Source organism: Nicotiana tabacum, chromosome 6, assembly GCF_000715075.1.
Source record: "Nicotiana tabacum cultivar K326 chromosome 6, ASM71507v2, whole genome shotgun sequence".
NCBI lineage: Eukaryota > Viridiplantae > Streptophyta > Magnoliopsida > Solanales > Solanaceae > Nicotiana > Nicotiana tabacum.
Window position 1 is genome coordinate 53,766,745 of NC_134085.1, and position 21,600 is coordinate 53,788,344.

The window sequence follows — 21,600 nt, forward strand, 5'->3', positions numbered from 1 at the left end:
AGGTTGATGTGATGCCAGACACGCAACCTATATCTATTCCACCGTACAGAATGACACTGATAGAATTGGAGGAACTAAAGGAACAATTGAAGCAGTTTTTAGAGAAGGGTTTCATTCGATCGAGTGTGTCGCCTTGGGGCGCACTAGTTCTCTTTATAATAAAGAAAGATGGGTCATTACAGATGTGTATTGACTATCGACAGCTCAACAAAGTCACAATAAAAAATAAGTACCCACTACCAAAGATAGATGACTTGTTTGATCAATTACAGGGTGCTAGGTACTTCTCTAAAATTAATTTATGATCCGGGTATCACCGATTGAAGATTAGGGAGCAGGATATTCCGAAAATAGCTTTTAGAACATGGTATGGGCACTTTCAATTTTTAGTGATGTCTTTTGGGCTAACGAATGCCCTGACGACTTTCATGGATCTTATGAATCGAGTCTTCAAGCCTTTTCTTGACTCCTTTGTGATAGTGTTCATTTCCTATATTCCTGTATATTCATGGAGTCGAGAGGACTATGCAATTCATCTCAGGGCAGTTTTGCAAACTCTAAATTAGCACAAGTTGTATGCAAAGTTTTCAAAATGTGAATTCTGGCTTGAATCTGTCACGTTCTTGGGTCATGTTGTCTCCAAAGAAGGAACTAAGGTTGATCCTCAGAAGATTGCAGCTGTGAAAAATTGACCTAGACTTACAACTCCAGCAGAGATTCGCAGTTTCTTAGGCTTAGCTGAGTATTACATAAAGTTTGTGGAGGGGTTCTCTACTCTTGCCTCTTCGTTGACTAAATTGACGTAAAAGGCAATTCAATTTCAATGGTCTGATGCTTGTGAAGGGAGCTTCCAGGAACTGAAATCAAGATTGACTACGACGCTAGTGTTGACCCTACCAGAGGGTACATATGGGTTTGTGGTTTATAGTGAGGCTTCAAGGATCGGGATTGGGTGTGTATTGATGCAACACGACAAGGTGATATCTTATGCTTCTAGGCAACTCAAGAATCATGAAAAGAACTATCTAACAAATGACTTAGAACTTGTAGCGGTGGTATTTGCATTGAAAATTTGGTATCATTATCTATATGGGTTCCATGTAGATATATTCACGGACCATAAGAGCCTCAATATATTTTCAAACAGAAGGATCTGAATCTGAGGCAGAGAAAATGCCTTGAGTTACTCAAAGATTACGACATCAATATCCTGTATTACCTGGGAAAGGCCACTGTTTTGGCGGATGCTCTTAGCCGAAAATCCATGTGTAGTTTGGCTCACCTGGAGGCATATCAAAGACTTGGCCAAGAAGGTTCATTTGTTGGCTAGTTTGGGAGTTCGTCTTGTGGACTCTAATGAAGGAGGGGTAATTGTGTAAAATAGGGTTGAATCATCGCTTGTTGTGGAAGTCAAAGAGAAGCAATACAACGATCCATTGTTGGTACAATTGAAAGAGGGGATTCATAAACATAAGTCTATGGCTTTTTCTCTTGGCATGGATGATGCTACACTAAGGTACCAAGGGAGATTATGTGTCCCAAATATAGATGGTCTCCGAAAAGAATCATGACCGAGGCTCACACTTCTAGGTATTCCGTGCATCCGAGCTCTACAAAGATTTATCATGATCTCAAGGACATTTATTGGTAGAATGACATGAAGATGAATGTGGTGGACTTTGTGGCAAGATGTTCAAATTGTCAGCAGGTAAAGGCCGAACACCAACGGCCTGGTGGGTTGGCATAGAATATACAAATTACAATGTGGAAATGAGAAATGATTAATATGAACTTTGTGGTAGGACTGCCGCACACTCCGTGCAAGTTTGACTCAGCTTGGGTGATTGTGGATCGACTCACGAAATCAACACACTTCTTGCCAATTTAATTTACTAACACAGCAGAACAATATGCTCAGTTGTATATCAAGGAAATAGTAAGGTTGCATGGAACTCCAGTTTCTATCATTTCTGATCGAGGGGCACAATTCATGGCTAATTTTTGGAAGAAAATTTAGCAAGGTTTGGGTACTCAGGTGAATATTAGTAAAGCTTTTCATCCACAGACCGACGAGCAGGTAGAGTGGACTATTCAGACGCTTTAGGATATGTTGCGTGCTTGTGTTCTTGATTTCAAGTGTAGTTGGGATGATCATTTGCCACTCATAGAATTTTCCTACAATAACAGTTATCATGCTAGTATTCAGATGGAACCATTCGAGGCGTTATATGGTAGGAAATGTAGATCTCCCATTGGGTGGTTCGAGATTAGAGAAGCAGAATTGATAGGCTGGACCTCGTGCATCAGGCTATGGAGAAGGTTAAGATCATTAAAGAGCGGTTGAAGACTGCTCAGAGTCGTTAGAAGTCCTATTTGGATGTTCGTCACAGGGATTTGGAGTTCAAAGAATATGACTGGGTATTCTTGAAGCTTTACCCCATGAAGGGTATAATGCGGTTTAGTAAAAAAGGAAAATTGAGCCTGAGGTATATCGGGCCGTACAAAATCATTCAGAGAATTGGTCAGGTGGCGTACAAGCTGGAGCTACCACCTGAGATATCATTAGTGCACCCGTTATTTCATGTGTCTATGTTGAAGAAGGTAGTCGGAGATCCGTCGCTTGTTGTGCAATTGAGACTATTGAGGTTAACGAAGAACTGACCTATGAAGAAATCCCTATTGCCATTCTTGATAAGCAAGTCCGAAAACTGAGAAATAAATAAATTGCCTCCGTGAAAGTGTTATGGCGAAACCAATATGTTGAAGAGGCTACTTGGGAGGTCGAGGAAGAGATGAAGAAGAAGTATCCTTATTTGTTTGAATATCTATGTAATATTTCTATGAAACTGTCACCTATGAATTGTGTATCTCTTGTATAGTTGGGGGTAAAGGTACTCCATTCTGGTTATATGTTGCTTATGAGGCCATAATTGGTGTTATTTTGTATTATGTTACATCAATGGATTATGTATATGTTGATAGGATTTGTTTTTGGGATTCTCTAGAAGGTTGATATGCCCAGTTACAGGGGAAATTCTGGCAAAGGTTTTGGAAATTTAGGGAGTTAGTCAAAATTTGAGACCGTTAAAAGTGTAATGAAGCAACTGAGACTCATTGGGTGCTAATAGTGAACTTTTACCCTCATTCGAGGATGAATGATCTTAAATAGGGGAGGATGTAAGGCCCTGTAAAATTGTACCTAAAATCGGGGATCTTGCGGTGCTGCGATAGACTTACATGTTCATGATTGTTGAGATTCTTGGTCGCAATGGTACGAATATTTTGGGTTGAACAATACGTTAGGGAGTAAAAGTAATATTTTAGAACCAGACATTTCTGCGGTCCACTATGTGACCGCAAAACCACTCTACGGGCGGCATAATGGCCACAGAGTGAGGCAAAAATTAGCAAGTTTGGATGCCCTTTTGTGATTGACTATGCCACTGCAGAACAGGTCTGCGGTGCATTGTGAGACCGCAGAACAAGTCTGCAGGCTGCATAGTGACCGCAAACCCAGTCAGTTTTGCCCAGTTCCGGAGGGCCATTTTGCGACCCATTTTGCGGTCCGCAGAAGCATTATGCGGTTGCATATGCGACTGCAGATCCTGTTCCGGAGCTTCATTTTTGGGATTTTATAACACGACCCTAAATCGTTAAATAGAGGCAATGGACAATATTTCTTGCAAAATCTGATATTTTTTAGAGTGAGAGAGTGCCCTAGAGTGAGGGAGAGTTCCTCAACAATTTGTCATTCAATTCTTGCTCAACTCATGGAAGATTAACAAGGAAAACTCACTAGGATGAGTTATGGGATGATGGAATCCTCCATAAAGGGACTTTGAAACCTTAATGTACACCTAGTGTTTGATAAAATGCTCAAATGAGCTAGAACCATGATCATCTTCCTAATTTTGGTGCAATTTGTTACATTTCTAAAATAGATCAAAATTGCTAAGAATTCCGGAACATTTTAGAGTTTAAGGAAGCTTAATTGAGGTATGTTGGCTAAACTCTTATTTAAGAATTGAACCCCACATTACCCTTGTAAGTTACAAGATGTTTATTACAAATTGATTATTCCGAATAAGCTTGGCGACGCAGAGATATGTTCAATTCGTGTTTCAAATGCTCTTATTATGTTTTACTATTAATTTAGGATGTGTTCCAAACTATGGTTTGTGTATTTACATGTTGTGACTCCAAGTCATGTTTCATATGAAATATTATGCCAAATTGTGTAGAAATTGTGATTGGGATCACACCTCTACCCGTATATATTAGGGTGAGGCGGCATGGCCGTTTTGTGTGAGATTTTAGTATTGTTGTTACACCACCACCTGCATATATATTGGGGTGAGGAGGCATGTCCACTTTGTGTCGTATTGGTATCATTTTTCCATCTTCACCCGTATATATTGGGTGAGGCGGCAGGCCCGCTTTGTGTAGGTTTTGGTACTGCGGTTACACCTCCACCCGCATACATTGGGATGAGGCAGTAGGGCCGCTTGAGTAGAGTTGTGGTATTGTGATTGCACTTCCACCCGCATTTTATTGTCACCTGACTCATTATATTCATGTTGTATTTCCAAGTTATTGATTAGGTGTTTGGTTTTCTTACTAGTACTATTCGACACGTACTAACGTCCCTTTTGCCGGGGGCGCTGCATCTTTAATGGATGCAGGTAGTTCTACAACGAAGGATATTGAGCAGTTTACACGGATAAAATCGGAGAGCATGATTTTACGATCATCATATCTCTCCGTAGCTTCACTTCGAAGTCCCAGGGCACGGTTCGAATGCCCGACCTCGGGGCAGCTTAAATCGATGGTCATCATGGATAAACGGGAAGTTCCCTAGGGACGTGGTTAAAACCGACAAAACCTACAAGAATAGTACCCGTCTGTATCAGACTGCTAGGTAGCTGTACCAACTACATTTCTTTGTAATAAATGCACATGTACTATATTGGGATAGCCCCTGCCATATAAAGGGGACCCTTGTTATTTTTGCACACATGATAACATATACAACATTCAATACAAGAACAAGAACATTCTCTGATCTCTAACTTAAACACTTTCTCCAATGATTCTATTGCTTACATTTATTGTATTTCATTAATCGTTCTTCATTTATTGCTCATTATTGATCATAAAGAGCTCTCATCAAAGCTTTCAAAGCTGTTAGTCCTTCATCGGCTATCCACAGCTTGATACCTAGCTCAACCTCGAGGACCCGTATAACCTGGCTCGTGGCCCCGATTCTCAACCACTTGGTTCGCCTAAACATATTGCTTTCAAGTTCTTATCTCATTTTCTAGTCTCACACTTAGCATCAACTACCTAAAAACTAGCATAGGAATAAATCACGTATTTTTAGAACCACAAAATCAAATTTAATTGTAATTACTATTTTCAAGGTAAATAGTTTGGCGCCCACCGTGGGGCTAAAAATAATAGTGATTGTTTTCTTTCTAGTTTACTACATAATACAAGTTATTTTTCATGTTTTTTCTTGTCTAAGAATCTTTGATTTCAGGTCAAAATGTCTACCTTAGTAAACGCACATGAAAACAACGGTCTGGAGGACCATGGAGAGAATGGTGTAGCTGTTCCAGGTGTTGGTGTACCACCACGAAACTCTGAAGATGCATCAAAACAAATTCCCATAGATGTGATCTCGCGCAATGCTCAACATATCGACATCAACTCCCACACCGACAGAAGTATACGCCAAGAAAACCAACAAGAAGCTCAGGAAATCCCAGCGTGAGGAGAACAAGAGATTAGCCTTCACATTATTTTTGAGATGTTATAGGCACAACAGCCGGTGATTGCTCAACTGCAAAGCCACCAAAAAACTCCGAGCACAGCAGCGCCGGAAATGGCTCCCCGAGCCGAACAGGTACCGAAAAGATCGACTAACAACGGATTAGCAGTCGACCCCTACTATGAAGATGCTCGAGGACCTCACAAAGAGGATTGAATCGGGCGAAAAGATGATATAAGCTAACGACAAAAACGTGGAAACCTACAATTCAAGGGTCGACCAGATCCCAGGCGCACCCCCGATCCTGAAGGGTGTTGATTCAAAGAAATTCATACAAAAGCCATTCCCGTCAAATGCCGCTCCAAAGCCCATTCTAAAGAAATTCAGAATGCCCGATCTTCCGAAGTACAATGGAACCTTGTACCCCAACGAGCACGTCACTGCTTACACTTGTGCGATGAAGGGCAACGACCTGAGGGACGACGAGATCGAATTAATTTTGCTGAAAAAGTTCGGAGAAACACTCTCGAAAGGGGCCATGATGTGGTATCACAACCTAGTTCCGAATTCAATAGACTCATTTGCCATGCTGGCAGATTCTTTCATAAAGGCACATGCCGGTGCCATCAAGGTGGATACAAGGAAATCCGACATCTTCAAAATTAAACAAAGAGAAAAAGAGATATTGCGGGAGTTCGTATCTCACTTTCAAATGGAACTAATGGAATTAACACCAGTCTTCGATGATTGGGCAGTGCAAGCCTTCACCCAAGGCTTGAATGAACAAAGCTCGGTGGCTTCGAAGTAGCTGAAGCAGAATTTGGTTGAATACCCCGCCATAACTTGGTCGGATGTCCATAACCAATATCAATCGAAGATTAGGGTCAAGGATGACCAACTAGGAGCCCCCTCGGGCTCAGTATATCCAAGCAGACTCCTAGAAAAGGAGCCAAAGCCAAATAAGGAAAGGTACCAACCATACACCGAAGATAGGAGAAATGCCCCAAGGCGTAACATACCCTGGAATGATTGAAGAACAGACTGAGGTCAGAATCCTCGGGACTCGTGAGTAGAGTCGGATTCGATAGACACACAAGACCGAGGGAGGCACCCCGCCTGTCAGAATACAACTTCAACATTGACGTTTCAGACATCTTATCTGCCATCGGTAAAATCAAAGACACCAGGTGGCCAAGACCTGTACTATCAGACCCGTCGCAAAGGAAACCCAACTTAGTGTGCGAATTTCACGGCACGCACGGTCACAAGAACAAAGATTGCAGTCAGCTCCGAGAAAAAGTTTCCCGGCTACTCAGCAAAGGGCACCTCCAAGAGTTCCTTAGCGACCGAGCCAAAAATCAGTTCCGGGAAAGAGAGGCGAACAGGAAGAATGAAACAGATGAGCCACAACATGTCATCCGCATGATCATTGGAGGAATCGACATCCCGCAGAAACCCATAGTCAAAAGAACAAATATATCCATCACCAGGGAGAAGCGAACTCAGGGCTACATACCCAAAGATGCTCTCACATTCAGCGATGAGGACATCAAGACCCTGTCTCAACCTCATAACTATACCTTGGTAATTTTTTTCTTGTGAATACATTTCAAATTAAATGTGTGCTGGTGGATCCAGGTAGCTCGGCCAACATTATCAGGTCGAGGGTGGTGGAGCAGCTCGGACTGCTCGACCAGATCATGCCCGCCTCTCGAGTCCTCAACGGATTCAATATGACGAGTGAAATAACGAAATGTTAAATCACTCTCCCGATTAACGTGGCCGGCACGATCCAAAATGTCAAATTCCATGTCATCGAAGGAGACATGAGGTACAACGCCTTGCTTAGAAGGCCATGGATACACTATATGAGAGCAGTACCATCAACCATTCATCAAATAATGAAGTTCCCAATTAAGGACGGAATAAAAACCATGTATGGGGAACAACATGTAGCGAGGTAAATGTTCGCGGTGCACGATGTGGCACCGACATCAACGCCTCCAACATCGAAGGGGCCAAAGGATAAGCAAACAGTGAAGTAGAAATCACGAGACACATTCTCAGCTACACCCGAATAAAACAAGCGAAGGACCATGCCGTGTCCCCGAAGTAAACGTTTGAAACATATCGAGGCCCAAAGTGCTATCACCACTGAGGTATAATCATATCCCTTTTTATTTACATCTTACACTAACCTTTGTGCAGATGTCCGATCAGAACAGTCGAAGCGCTGTCCAGCTCGAAGACCTTAAGGTTTCAAAGCATACGTTGCACTCTTTTCCTTCGGTCGGGTTTTATCCCAAAAACGGTTTTACCGACAAGGTTTTTAACGAGGCAACATCTATATGCTACTTAAGGAGAATTTCACAAGAGTGCAAGGCTTATCCTCAATCAACCTCAAACACTGGGGGGCATCCCCCCTAAAGATCACCTTCTCAAAGAAGTCAAGATGGGTCAAAAAAGGTCTCAATAGGAAAACGATGTATCGGGCCAAACGGTCAAACGAACCGTATCCGCATGGAATAACTGAACCCTTGACAACAAAAACATGTATACTTGTGCCAAGTAATCAAAGAATATTTTTCCTCCATCAAAACCCTTTACGCTTCAAAGAAGTCTGCTATTTTTTTACAAGAAATGGATCCAGAGCAAAAAATTTCCCGAACACTCGGCGACTGACGTCAAAAACTCGAAGCCATATGACCTACAGGTCGGAAACTTCAAACTCGTAAGCCCTCAATGAGGTAACACCAAGCTTACAAAGAATGGCTCCAGAGCCAAAACACTTTCGACGTCTTGGGGACTATCGTCAACTATCATCCCATTAAGCAATCAGAAAATCAAGGCCGTAAGACCCCAAGCGGGCAACCTCGAGCCCGAAAGCCCTCCATGCGGCAATACTAGAAAATGTAAGACCTCCACAAGGCATTATCAACAATATAAAACCTCTATAAGGCAACACCAAAACTGTAAGACCTCAAGCAAGGCATGAACCATACTTGTACCAAGTAACTTACCTGTAAGACGTCAAGCACGGCATGAACCATACTTGTACCAAGTAACTTATCTATAAGACCTCAAGGGAGGCATGTTAAAATTTCTAAGACCTTACAAAAGGTATAATTCTGATCTTAAAGTTAAGGCTATATATCTGAACTTATAAGACCTCTATAAAGGCATACCCTCGATAAGATGCCAAAACTACTTCACTCGGGGACTGAAAGGCTATGACCAAACAAATGACTACGGTCACAAAGCTCCGGTCGAACTCAGGCGACTTAGGGATGCTGGACCATCGCTATAAAATCACAGGCCTTCAATTACTTCGAAAAAACTTTAAAAAGAAATGGTTACTCAGGCTACCCTTGACATAAGCAAAAAAGCTTCGATCACATTAGGTCCAAACAATAGGCTTCAAAACAATTCAGCCATCAAGCTAAACCTCCCGAGGTGCTCATTCATCGCTACATAACGGCTCACAATCGTGGTTCTTATCGAACCGTCGAAGAGTCGGGCGAGCACAAAAATTTCAAAAAGTCATTAGCGAGGGAAAAATAAAGCCTACATAAGAGGTCGTACCGACCCAATGCATAAGAGCCACTGTTGCCAGCTTAAATTTAAAGGTCGTACCGACCTAATGTGTAAGAGCCACTGTCGCCAGCTTAAAATTAAAGGTCGTACCGACCTAATGCGTAAGAGCCACTGTCGCCAGCTTAAAAATAAAGGTCATACTGAGCCAATGCGTAAGATCCACTATCGCCAGCTTAAAATTAAAGGTTGTACCGACCCAACGCGTAAGAGCCTAAGAGACAACTTAAAATTCAAAACTTAAGGGTCAATGAGCTCGAGTCGAAATCCAACTCGGAGACTGAGCTCGAAACAGTTAACTAAATATGCCTAAGGGCCAATACGTAAGAGCCCAGATGCCAGCCTATATTATGAGGTCGTACCGACCCAATGCGTAAGAGCCACTATCGCCAGCTTAAAATTAAAGGTCGTACCGACCCAATGTGTAAGAGCCACTATCGCCAGCTTAAAATTAAAGGTCGTACCGACCTAGAGCTTAAGAGCCTAATTAAATTTTGAAAACTTAAGGGTCACTGGGCTCGAGTCGAAATCCGACTCGAAGACTGAGCCCGAAACAGTTAACTAAAAAGCCTAAGGGCAAATGCATAAGAGCCTGCGAGCCGGCCTAACAAGCCTCAGGGCCGATTTGTAAACCTAAGGGTTTTACCCCGAAGCCCAATTCATCTGGCTAACCATTGACGAACGTCAAAATTTAAAGCAAAAAAGGATGAAAAAGCCTTTACATATATGTTGGAAGGTTCACAAAGGTGCATCTACAAGGCCTATGTCTAAAGACCTAGCAATGGCAAAAACAAATAAAACCCTAATCTACCACCGAGGCTATGCCTTTGACAGCTCCCTTAGAAATTGTGCTTTCAACAGCACCGATCATAACCCCCGGGTTTTCAACAGCCTCTCCCCCTTCGGGGATCTTGCCTCTATCTTCATCATCTCCCTAGTCACTACTCTACTCGTCTTCAGAGGAAAACAGGGCTGCGTCCTCCTCTTCTAAGGTCTTCACCCTATCGATTTCGGCGGACAAATCGATGCCCCCTGCATACATATCCTCGAGAGCCCATCTCCGAGATTCTAAATGGGCATGCCCCATAGTTCGGGTCAATGGAAGCTCGGCCTCCTCGGACACTTTCCTGGCCTGAGCATTTGCAGTAGCAGCATCATCTTTGTACGAGGATACGAGCTCCTCGGCTTCAGCCCTAACCTTGGATAACGCAACAACCAACCCAGTATGAAGATCCCTGTACTTGTTACTCTCCGCCCTTGCATCTTCAAGTTGATGCCCGATAGAGGCCACCTCCCCCTGGAGGGTATCTCTCTCAGAGACTATCTCACTCACGTGTTGTTTGAGTTCGAGAATTTTAGAGTCCCTGGCTCGGAGTTCCTCCTTCATTAGGACATCTTTCTTCTCAAGCTGCTATCACACCTCCTTTTTACACACCCAAAGGTGATATAAGGGAGTTTTTCCAATTAAAGTGATATTAATCGATGTGGGATTATTTTTTTTTCAGAGTCGCCACTTGGAATATTCTATTTGGTGATCCAAGTCACCGGTTTATTTTAAATCCCAAATCGAGGAAATTTCAACTTTCCTTTTCGAAGTCCGCGAACCAAAAATTCTAAGTAAGGAATTCTGTTAACCCGGGAGAAGGTGTTAGGCATTCCCGGGTTCCGTGGTTCTTGCACGGTCGCTTAGCAATTTATATTTGGCTTAAATTATTTAACTACTCATTTTTAGGACCTATGTGCATTTATCTCTTTACCACTTTTAAATCACTTGAATTATTTGTAATTAAAGAATTGAGTTACGCGTACGTATACTCTTTTCTTTTGGCGAGTCAAAATCATGTCATGCGAACGTGTCCATGATTAATAACACTTTTGTTGATTTATTAAGAAAGTTTGGTTGAAGTTGCGCGAATGTATACCTCGAGTCTTTTAAGAATTTAATTTGCAATCATATTATGCGAACATATATATAATCGCAATACTAATCTAAATCGGGCTAAAAGCAAACTACGAAATTTGATTTACTTCCTAAACTAAATTGAGACGCCTGCCAGAGGATAGGAGTTATGTAATCTCATCGAGAACAAAGTGTATTAAACGAGTCTTAACAAAAAAATGTGCATATTTAAAAAAATGTTCTCACTGCCTTTCATGTACAATTAAGTCTCAAATATGATAAGCACAAATCAATGGCTTCATTTTTCAATGTCAGGATAGTAAATCACGATCAAGGAAAAAAGAAATTCCAACTTTTATTCTGCTAACTTGGTACATTCATGATATATGAGAAACAGAGAACAAAGAAGCCATCCAAGAGTGATTGAAGACTTGGTCAAACAAGCAGATATTAGTCTCTATGTTACTATCAATGACTGTATTGAACTAAGTTACTAACTTCAATTCAGTAACACAATAACGCTAGTTGTTTCCAAAGGTGGAGACCTCAGTGCTACACATTGGACAGACCTTGTTTATTTGTAACCAATTGTTCAGATATTCAGAATGATAAGAATGTTTGCAGGATAGCACAATCAAATTACCTAAATTAACACGTTTCTTTAGATCAATAATAATTTAAACATTAAACTAACTATGTTGTTACAAGAAACTGATTCCAAAATAAAACTAATACACCCTATTATTTTTAAAAGAAGAGAAGAGATTATGCCATAGCCTATGTTAAACCATTACCAACTAAAAGTCCCATAATCAAATTAAAATTCAGAAGTTATTATAAAGAGAGGCATACATGAGCAGCAACAACAAAAACGGGAATATACCCACATTTACCAGCTACCAATCATGCCCAATTCAACTTCACAGGTAGCCCATCACACTCTTTATTAGATCTTCAGCAATTCCCTTAAATCTACTTTTTGAACTGGGAAGAAAAGTTCCCTTTACTTGGAAAACAAAAGAAATCTGAAGAGTCTTATACTAGTAACAACTTAAATACTATCATGTTTGGAAATCCATGCTACACTAGCCTTATAGTGCCAATGTCAACTAGCTCTAGAGTATTTTCCTTTGATGACACAAAATTTATAAATAAATCAAAGTATTGTAGACTACTGATTATCACCTCATGCAGATTTATGAAACAAACCGCGGATTATATCATGCTTAAAGAGAAACCTCTACAAGTCTTCAAAGAATCACAAACGGAGGCCTCGGCGGGATGAGATATAGACGACCAACATGCTTCAACAAAATGAATCACTATTAACACATTCAAAACTGGAATCATCTCATTTTTATTTTTCAAACAACAAAAAGAAGAAAGCTCAACTAATGAATGAGTAGAGGCAGAGCTTTGACAAGAACAGCTGACATAAGGCATAATCGACACAGGGAACCAAACAATTACGTTAAGAACTCAAACAATATGAATGGTCATAGAATTGAATAATTATGAACATCATTTTATATTTTTAAAAAAGAGAATCACAGGTTATTTTGGCATACCTAATGCAACAAGCAGCAATGAAACACCAGAACAAACGAAAATGAGCCTCAGACAAAAGCTAGAAAGGAGCAGCAACAAGAGATATGAATCGACGAGCCTGAACCAAATCAATACTGAAACTTCGAACTCTAAAACTCAACTCCAAACTGAAATTTTAAATCAGATTCTTTTTAGAACCAGAACTCAAGAAGAAAAACCAGTGCTCCGATTTCTTCCTCGATTTTTCTTCCAAAAAATGAACTACAAAAAAGTTTAAATCAAAATCGAACTTAGACCATATTGTTTTTTTTTAAAAAAAGACTGAAGAAAGAATGGCTTGAAGAAAATGGTGACTTCAAACCCTAAAAACTTGACTCAATTTTTTTCTGAAGATTTATTCCCGATTTTTTTTTCTAATTTTTTCTTCTCCCCTAAAAAGAAGACTTACCTCCTATATATAAACCCTCAAAAATTCTTGAATCTTCTTCTCAAATATCCGAAAATCGTTAGATTTTTGAACAATTTCGGGACAAATGGAGGGTGTGGATTGATTCATATCTATCCACGGCTCCCATTAGTCTAGCAAATCATCCTTTTGTACAAGAATCGTGCAATTCCGAAGAGAAAATTCGTATTCCTCTGACAAATACGTTGAGGATGAGGTGACATGGAGGGGGGACCAATGAGTGAACTCGCTCAAAACACAGGCGAGTTGAGGCGAGTTCACTGAAGAAGAAGAACAGTAGAGGAGCTGCCTCTGATTTTGGTCTCTAGGGTTAGGGAATTTGGGGGGAAATGTTATAACAGGGTTTTTATATGGAGGGGGAAATGGGCGGATCCAGAGGGAGTTTTGAGTCACAGGTCATGGGCTAGGGGCGGTTAATGGTATTTGGGCTGGGGGTTAATTGATTTTGAGGGGGCAATTGTGCAAGATGGCCCAATTTTGATAATGGTCGAATTTGAGGGTGATTTGGGAGATTAAAAATGGGTCCAATTAATACTCCTGTATTCTTCTTCTTTTATTTTCAATTCCTATCTTTTCTTTTCTTTTTTTAAAAAAAAATCATAATAATTAAGAGAAAAATCCTAAATTATCTAAAAATGTGAAATTAGACTAATTAACTAATTATAAAAACTGTAAATATCACTTAATCTAAATTAAAAGAGAAAAATCAATAAACTAAAATTAAAAGATAAAAATGTGAAAATGAACTATTTCTTTTTTGTGATATTCAAATTTTATAAAATAAGTAATTACGGATTAACTGTAAAAAGTGTAAAAAAATAAATCCTAAATGCAGTGCATGATATTTTTGGTATTTTTATGATTTGAATAAAAATTAAACAAGCAAGAAAAATGTAAACAATTAATAAAAAATCTACAAAATTCCTAAAAATGGCAAATAATCAATAAGAAATCTATTTTCTTAGATTTTGTAGGAGTATTTCATGTACGACAAAACTCACATGCTCACAGCTGCCCCTCTTTGCTTGGAGGCACGAAGGATTTTCGGGCAAAGATAAAATGAGCAATTATGAGGGATTTTTGCCCATTTGAAACTCCATTATAAGCATTTTCGAAAAACGTCTGACCGAACCTTGATTCAAAGGTTGCCTACATATCCTTGACTATAAAAGAATCAGGTCAGTGTAGTTCTGGAAGTTTTGGTAGCTAGGACTACCGAGAAGCTGTGATTTCACTATTGCTGCTGCTGCTGTTTCTGCTTGTTGAGCTCCTTATTACACCAAAATGGAAAGTAAAAAGCTAAGCTAGCTAAACCTATCAACTACGAGTTACAAGATTCCTATCTATAAATCTCTTGAAGCTTGATCTCGAGTCTTAGCTGGTTCTTGCTGTGGACTTCGATCTGAATCTTGATGCTCGTCAGCTATAGGTGCTGGTTCTTTCTTCATCTTCGGATCAAGGCGAGACATGCAAAACTTGTGACTTCAATCATATCTTGAGCAGACCGCATCTTTCTCCGCTTCAGCACTTTAAGTTCATTTTTCTCTTTTTCTTTTTTTATTTGAATCGAGTCTTCTTCTTTTGGTCACCTCGAAACTTGTTCCTCAAGGTAAAAACCTGCTCAAGCACCAAAACAAACAAACGAACGAAATTTTTTGCCCCAATTTTCACTAGGAAAATTTCGTGGGTTATTGCAACAAAAATCTAAACTATTTCTTTATTGAAAGCAATTAAAATCGGGATTATGTCTGTTTAGGAGGAAGAGATTAGGGAATGAAGCCCTATTTCTAAAGATCTCAACTTAGGGATTGGAGCCCTAATGTTGGCCAAAAGGCGACTAAGGAATGGAGGCCCTATGTCTAAAAATCTCAACTCAGGGATTGGAGCCCTAATGTTTGTAAAAAGGCGACTAGGGAATGGAGGCCCTATTTCTAAAAACTCAACTCAGGGATTGAAGCCCTAATGTTGGTAAAAGGTGATTAGGGAATGGAGGCCATATGTCTAAAACTCAACTTAGGGATTGAAGCCCTAATGTTAGTAAAAGGCAACTAGGGAATGGAGGCCCTATGTCTAAAAACTCAACTCAGGGATTGAAGCCCTAATGTTGGTAAAAGGCGAGTAGGGAATGGAGGCCCTAAAAAAATGTTAACTCAGGGATTGGAGCCCTAATGTTGGTAAAAGGCGAGTAGGGAATAGAGGCCCTAAAAAATGTTAACTCAGGGATTGGAGCCCTAATGTTGGTAAAAGGCGACTAGGGAATGGAAGCCCTATGTCTAAAAGAAAATCTCAACTCAGGGATTGGAGCCCTAATTTTGGTAAAAGGCGACTAGGGAATGGAGGCCCTATGTCTAGAAACTCAACTCAGGGATTGGAACCCTAATTTTGGCAAAAGGCGACTAGGGAATGGAGGCACTATGTCTAAAAACTCAACTCAGGGATTAGAGCCCTAATGTTGGCAAAAGGTGACTAGGGAATGGAGGCCCTATGAAAAATATCAACTCAGGGATTGGAGCCCTAATGTTGGTAAAAGGCGACTAGGGAATGGAGACCCTATGTCTAAAAAATCTCAACTCAGGGATTAGAGCCCTAATGTTGGTAAAAGACGACTAGGGAATAGAGGCCCTATGTCTAAAAGAAAATCTCAACTCAGGGATTGGAGCCCTAATGTTTGTAAAAGGCGACTAGGGAATGGAGGCCCTATGTCTAAAAACTCAACTCAGGGATTGGATCCCTAATGTTGGTAAAAGGCGACTAGGGAATGGAGGCCATATGTCTAAAAACTCAACTCAGGGATTGGAGCCCTAATGTTGGCAAAAGACGACTAGGGAATGGAGGCCCTATGTCTAAAAATTTAACTCAGGGATTGGAACCCTAATGTTGGTAAAAGCGTAGAAGATTGAGGTTTGGAGTCCCAAGCTAACACATATTTTTTTTTCAATTTTCATTTTTCAATAAAATGCGGGAAAGAAACTTGGAGTGAACTTCCCTTATTTGGAGTGGTTGTTGCGGCAAACTATTTCTAGCTCTTGCGCATCTTTTCCCTTTCAGTTGCACCTGCTTCTCGCACGGTTGCTTTGGGTTGCACATGTTTCAACTTTTCAAATAAAGAACAATTGTTAGTTTGAAACGGTGGTTGGTTTTGTGGCCTTCATAGTTTTTGATCACTTGATCTTGGCTCAACTCTTTTGGTTGGATCCTCTGCTGCTTGCGGGTTTTTCTGAAAGTTGATCTCTATCCTAAAATCGAGGAGCTCAACTTTTCAAAATTTCTCATGAGTGCTTAATTGCATAGGCTTTGGCCCTTTCACTTTATTCTGCCTCTAGGGGCTTGGATTTCTTTTCATTTTCAATAAACTCCGATTTTGGAGCATCAGTCATCATGGCCTGCCGGGATCGACTTGATGCACCCGCTACGGTTGGGTACTTTTATTTGAACTTGGTTTTTATTAAGCAGGACCCTGTAAAACCAATCTTGCCACATTTTCTTTGCATTAGCTTCGGAACAAAGTTAGACCGAAAGGGATTCAAGGAAAAGTAAACAATGGACAAGAAAATGAATTTAAAGGAGAAGTGTCATTTTCAGGGAGGAAGGACGAACTTATCTACGGTGCATGCAGACTTCAAATAGACATGACATGCTTCTTGGACTTAGACAACTGATCCGCACAACTATCCAACATCTCATAAACCCATTGCGACCCGTGTTTCAAAACCGAGAAAACTTGCCAGGACTCTTTCAATACCAATGGTGGTGAGGGGTTTCTTCTCTTCGATCAACGACTCCCTTTGTGGGTTTTCGCCAATTGACCTCTATCATTTCTCTTCTCACCATCACCTTATAGTGCTCTTTACGAGTTTTCACTAACAAGACTCTCTCATTTTTAATTTCTCTACTTACCATCGCCTTATGGTGCCCGTAGGTTTTCACCAATAAGACTCTCTCATTTTATTTCTCATCATGACTGCATCGGATCCAAACAACTGCGTTCTCTGATTTTGAAAACCTTTCACCGATTGATCGGAAGGACTTGAACAAGGTTTGGGTAAATAAAATCTGGATAAAATTACAACTTTGGAACCATTCAGGTGGGCTCATTGCCGAACCATTATAACATCTGCCCCAGTTTCACTTTTGGGGGAAATTGGATTTTTGTTTTGGTGTGACTGAACCCTAGAGAGAGGCTGCCTACGTATCCTTTCAGAATCAAGTCGAACGTAGTTTAGGAAAACATTTTGCTTTTGTGGTTGTTGTTGTTATTTTTTTTTTTCGAGTTTCAAAGAGGGTAATGAAAGAAAAGTAACCGGCTCAAAGGGTTAGCAAAAGGATTTGGAGTTTTTGGGGTAGCGAGAATAAAAGCCTTCGTCATCCCAATCGGATAGTGATATTGTTGCAGAAGGACTAGACATAGTACCTTTTGACCGAGTCTGCGTTCACAGCTGCCTCGGGATCATTTCCTTCGATATCTCCCAAATACAATATTCCTCTGGGCAATATCTTTCTGATGATGTATGAGCCTTTCCAATTGAGAGCAAATTTCCTTTTTGTTTCCTGATGATGGGGAAGAATACGCCTTAGAACGAGTTGCTCCATTTCAAAATTTCTAGGCCGCACTTTCTTGTTGTAAGCACGGGCCATTCTTTGTTGGTACAACTACCCGTGGCAGACTACGGCCATTCGCTTCTCATCAATCAGGGTTAACTACTCCAAGCGGGTTTTGACCCACTCACTGTCTTCAATTTCAGCTTCCACAATGATCCGGAGAGAAGGGATTTCAACTTCCGCGGGTATTACGGCTTCAGTTCCATAAACCAAAAGGTACGGGGTTGCTCCGACCGACGTGCGCACAGTAGTGCGATACCCCAACAATGCAAAAGGCAACTTTTTATGCCACTGCCTGGAACTTTGAATCATCTTTCTCAAAATCTTTTTGATGTTCTTATTTGCTGCTTCAACGGCACCGTTGGCTTTGGGAAGATAAGGAGTAGAGTTCCGATGTGTTATCTTGAATTGCTCACATATCTCCCCCATCAAATGACTATTCAAGTTTGCAGCATTATTTGTGATAATAGTTGCAGGAATGCCGAAAAGGAAAATAAGATTGGAGTGCACGAGATCTACTACAACTTTCTTGGTGACAGACTTGAGAGTGATTTTCAACCCATTTCGTGAAATAGTCGATGGCGACCAATATGAATCTGTGCCCATTTGAGGCTTTTGGCTCGATCAGCCCAATGACGTTTATGCCCCAAGCGACAATTGGCCAAGGTGCTGACATGGGATGCAGTTCTGCGGGTGGTGCATGAATCAAATCCCCGTGCACCTAACACTGATGACATTTCCGAACAAAACTAAAACAGTCTTTTTCCATGGTCGTCTAGTAATAACCCGCTCGAATGATTTTCTTTGCCAAAACATACCCGTTCATGTGGGGTCCTCACACTCCTGCGTGCACTTCGTACATGATTCTTCCGGCCTCTTCTGCGTCAACACATCTTAACAAATTGAGGTCTGGAGTTCTATGGAAAGAACATCACCACTTAAAAAGAAACCACTCGTGTGCCATTTGATGGTTCTCTTTTGATCCCCACTGGCTTGCTCGGGGTATTCTTGTGTTCTCAGAAATCTTTTGATGTGATGGTTCCATGGCTGAATATTTGGTTCTGCCTCAACCGTATTGTAGTGACCATACCTTTCCCGGATTTAGATTTCCAAAGGATCAATATGAGCATTACCAGGGTATGGCAGCATCGAGGCCAAAGTAGCAAGTGCATCAGCTAATTCATTGTGACAACGAGGGATGTACCTGAATTCTATTGACTTGAATCGCTTGCCAAGATCTTCCACATGTTTCCTATAAGGAATAAGCTTGACATCTCGGGTTTCCCATTCTCCTTGAGCTTGTCGGATAATTAAATCTGAGTCTCCCATGATTAACAATTCTTCGACATCTTGGTCGATTGCCATGTTCATACCCATAATGCAGGCTTCATACTTGGAGGTATTGTTTGTGCAGAAAAACCGAAGTCGAGTTGTGGCTGGATAATGCTGGCCGGTGGGTGAGATCAAGATTGCCCCAATTCCAACACCTTTTGTGTTTACCGCCCCATCAACGAACATTTTCCAAGCATGGGTGTCTTCAGATATTGCCTCAACTGAATTTACCTCTTCATCTGGAAAGTAAGTACTCAAAGATTGGTATTCATCATCAACTGGGTTCTCAGCCAAATGATCTGCTAACTCCTGGGCTTTCATTGTCGTGCAAGTGACATAAACTATATCAAACTCTGTGAGCAAGATCTGCCACTTTGCTAATCTCCCAGTGGGCATTGGTTTCTGGAATATGTATTTTAAAGGATCCAACCTGGTTATGAAGTAAGTGGTGTAAGCTTACATATAATGCCTCAGCTTCTGAGTGACCCATGTCAAAGCGGAGCAAGTTCTTTCCAATAAAGTGTACTTGGCTTTATAACCGGTAAACTTCTTGCTCAGATAGTAAATGGACAGCTCTTTCTTTCCGGTCGCATCATGTTGTCCGAGGTCACAGCCGAAAGAATTTTCCAAGACTGTCAAATACAAGAAAAGAGGCCTCCCTGGCTCAGGTGGGATCAATACCGGCGGATTCGACAGATATTCTTTGATTTTATCAAAATCCTCTTGGCACTCATTTGTCCATTTGATTGCCGCATCTTTCTTCAGCAATTTGAATGTGGGTTCACACGTGGATGTCAACTGAGCAATGAATTGGCTGATGTAGTTCGATCTTCCCAACAAACTCATAACATCTTTCTTGGTTCTTGGAGAAGGCAACTCTCGAATAGACTTTATTTTTGTTGGGTCCAACTCAATGCCCCTCCGACTGACTATGAATCCTAAATGTTTGCCGGATGGTACCCCAAATGCACATTTGGCTAGGTTCAGCTTCAAATTATATTTGCGCAACCGCTCAAAGAACTTTCTCAAGTCCTGAACATGGTCGTCCTGGGTTTTGGATTTGATGATTACATCGTCCACGTACACCTCTATCTCTTGGTGCATCATATCATGAAAAATGGCAGTCATGGCTCTCATATAGGTTTCCCCGGCATTCTTCAAACCAAATGGCATGACTCTGTAACAGTATGTACCCCAAGGTATGGTAAAAGCTGTCTTTTATGCATCTTCTTGATCCATCAATAACTGGTGATATCCTTCGTAACAATCCACGAAGGACTGTATCTCATGTTTGGCGTAGTTATCAATAAGGATATGGATGTTCGGTAAAGGGAAGTTATCTTTGGGACTTGCCTTGTTTAAATCTCTGTAATCCACAGACACTCGAATTTTCCCGTCCTTCTTTGGCACTAGAACTACATTGGCTAACCATATGGTGTATCGAACGACTCAGATCACCCCCGCTTTTAACTGTTTTGTGAACTCTTTTTTAATCTTATCACTGATATCAATTTTAAACTTTCTTTGCTTTTGCTGGACAGGGGGACAATGGGGGTGAGTTGGCAACTTATGAACCACCAAATCAACACTTAGTCCTGGCATGTCATCGTATGACCAAGCAAACACATCTTTGAACTCAAACAAAAGTTGGATCAATGCGTCCCGGGTTTTCTCGTATGTGTGAATGCTTATCTTGGTTTTCCTGACTTCTTCAGAACTACCCAAATTAACCGGCTCAGCATCATTCAAGTTCGGCTTAGGTTTATTCTCAAACTGTTCCAATTCCCGATTTATTTCCCTAAAAGCCTCTTCTTCATCATATCCCGGTTCTTGGTTCATTATTTCATGGTTAGACAACATGTTTGGATCTGGGCATGAAGTCCGCAAGCATGTCATGTTTTTTAAAGCCGCACTATTAGAACTGAAAGAAGAAATGAAAGCGAAAAATAACCAAATCAGAAAGAATAAAGAGAAATGGACGATGAAATACTGATTTTATTTTCATTGAATTTGAAAGATAACAGGGTTACATTGGAAATTAAAAGACACGAAACTAAAGAAAACATCCGAGTTACACCCTGGAATAACTCGTGATGCAGAAAAAGTGGCAGGACAGGTCTACCGGGACTCCCGCCTGATTGGGAATGGGGTAGCCTTCCAATTGTGCAATTTGGCATTAGGTCCTATATACAGCACCTCAGCGGTGCTTGTGCCTTCCTCTGGTTGAACCATGTGGGCTTCATATAGTATCTTCCTCATGGACCTACAGATTTCTTCGATTCCTTCGGCCGTAAAGGCCTTATGTTCCTCTTCTTTATTGTATTTTGGCTTGACAAATGTTCTGTACAGATGCTGCACTGGCTGAGGCAAGACCCAACCATCATTCTATCTATC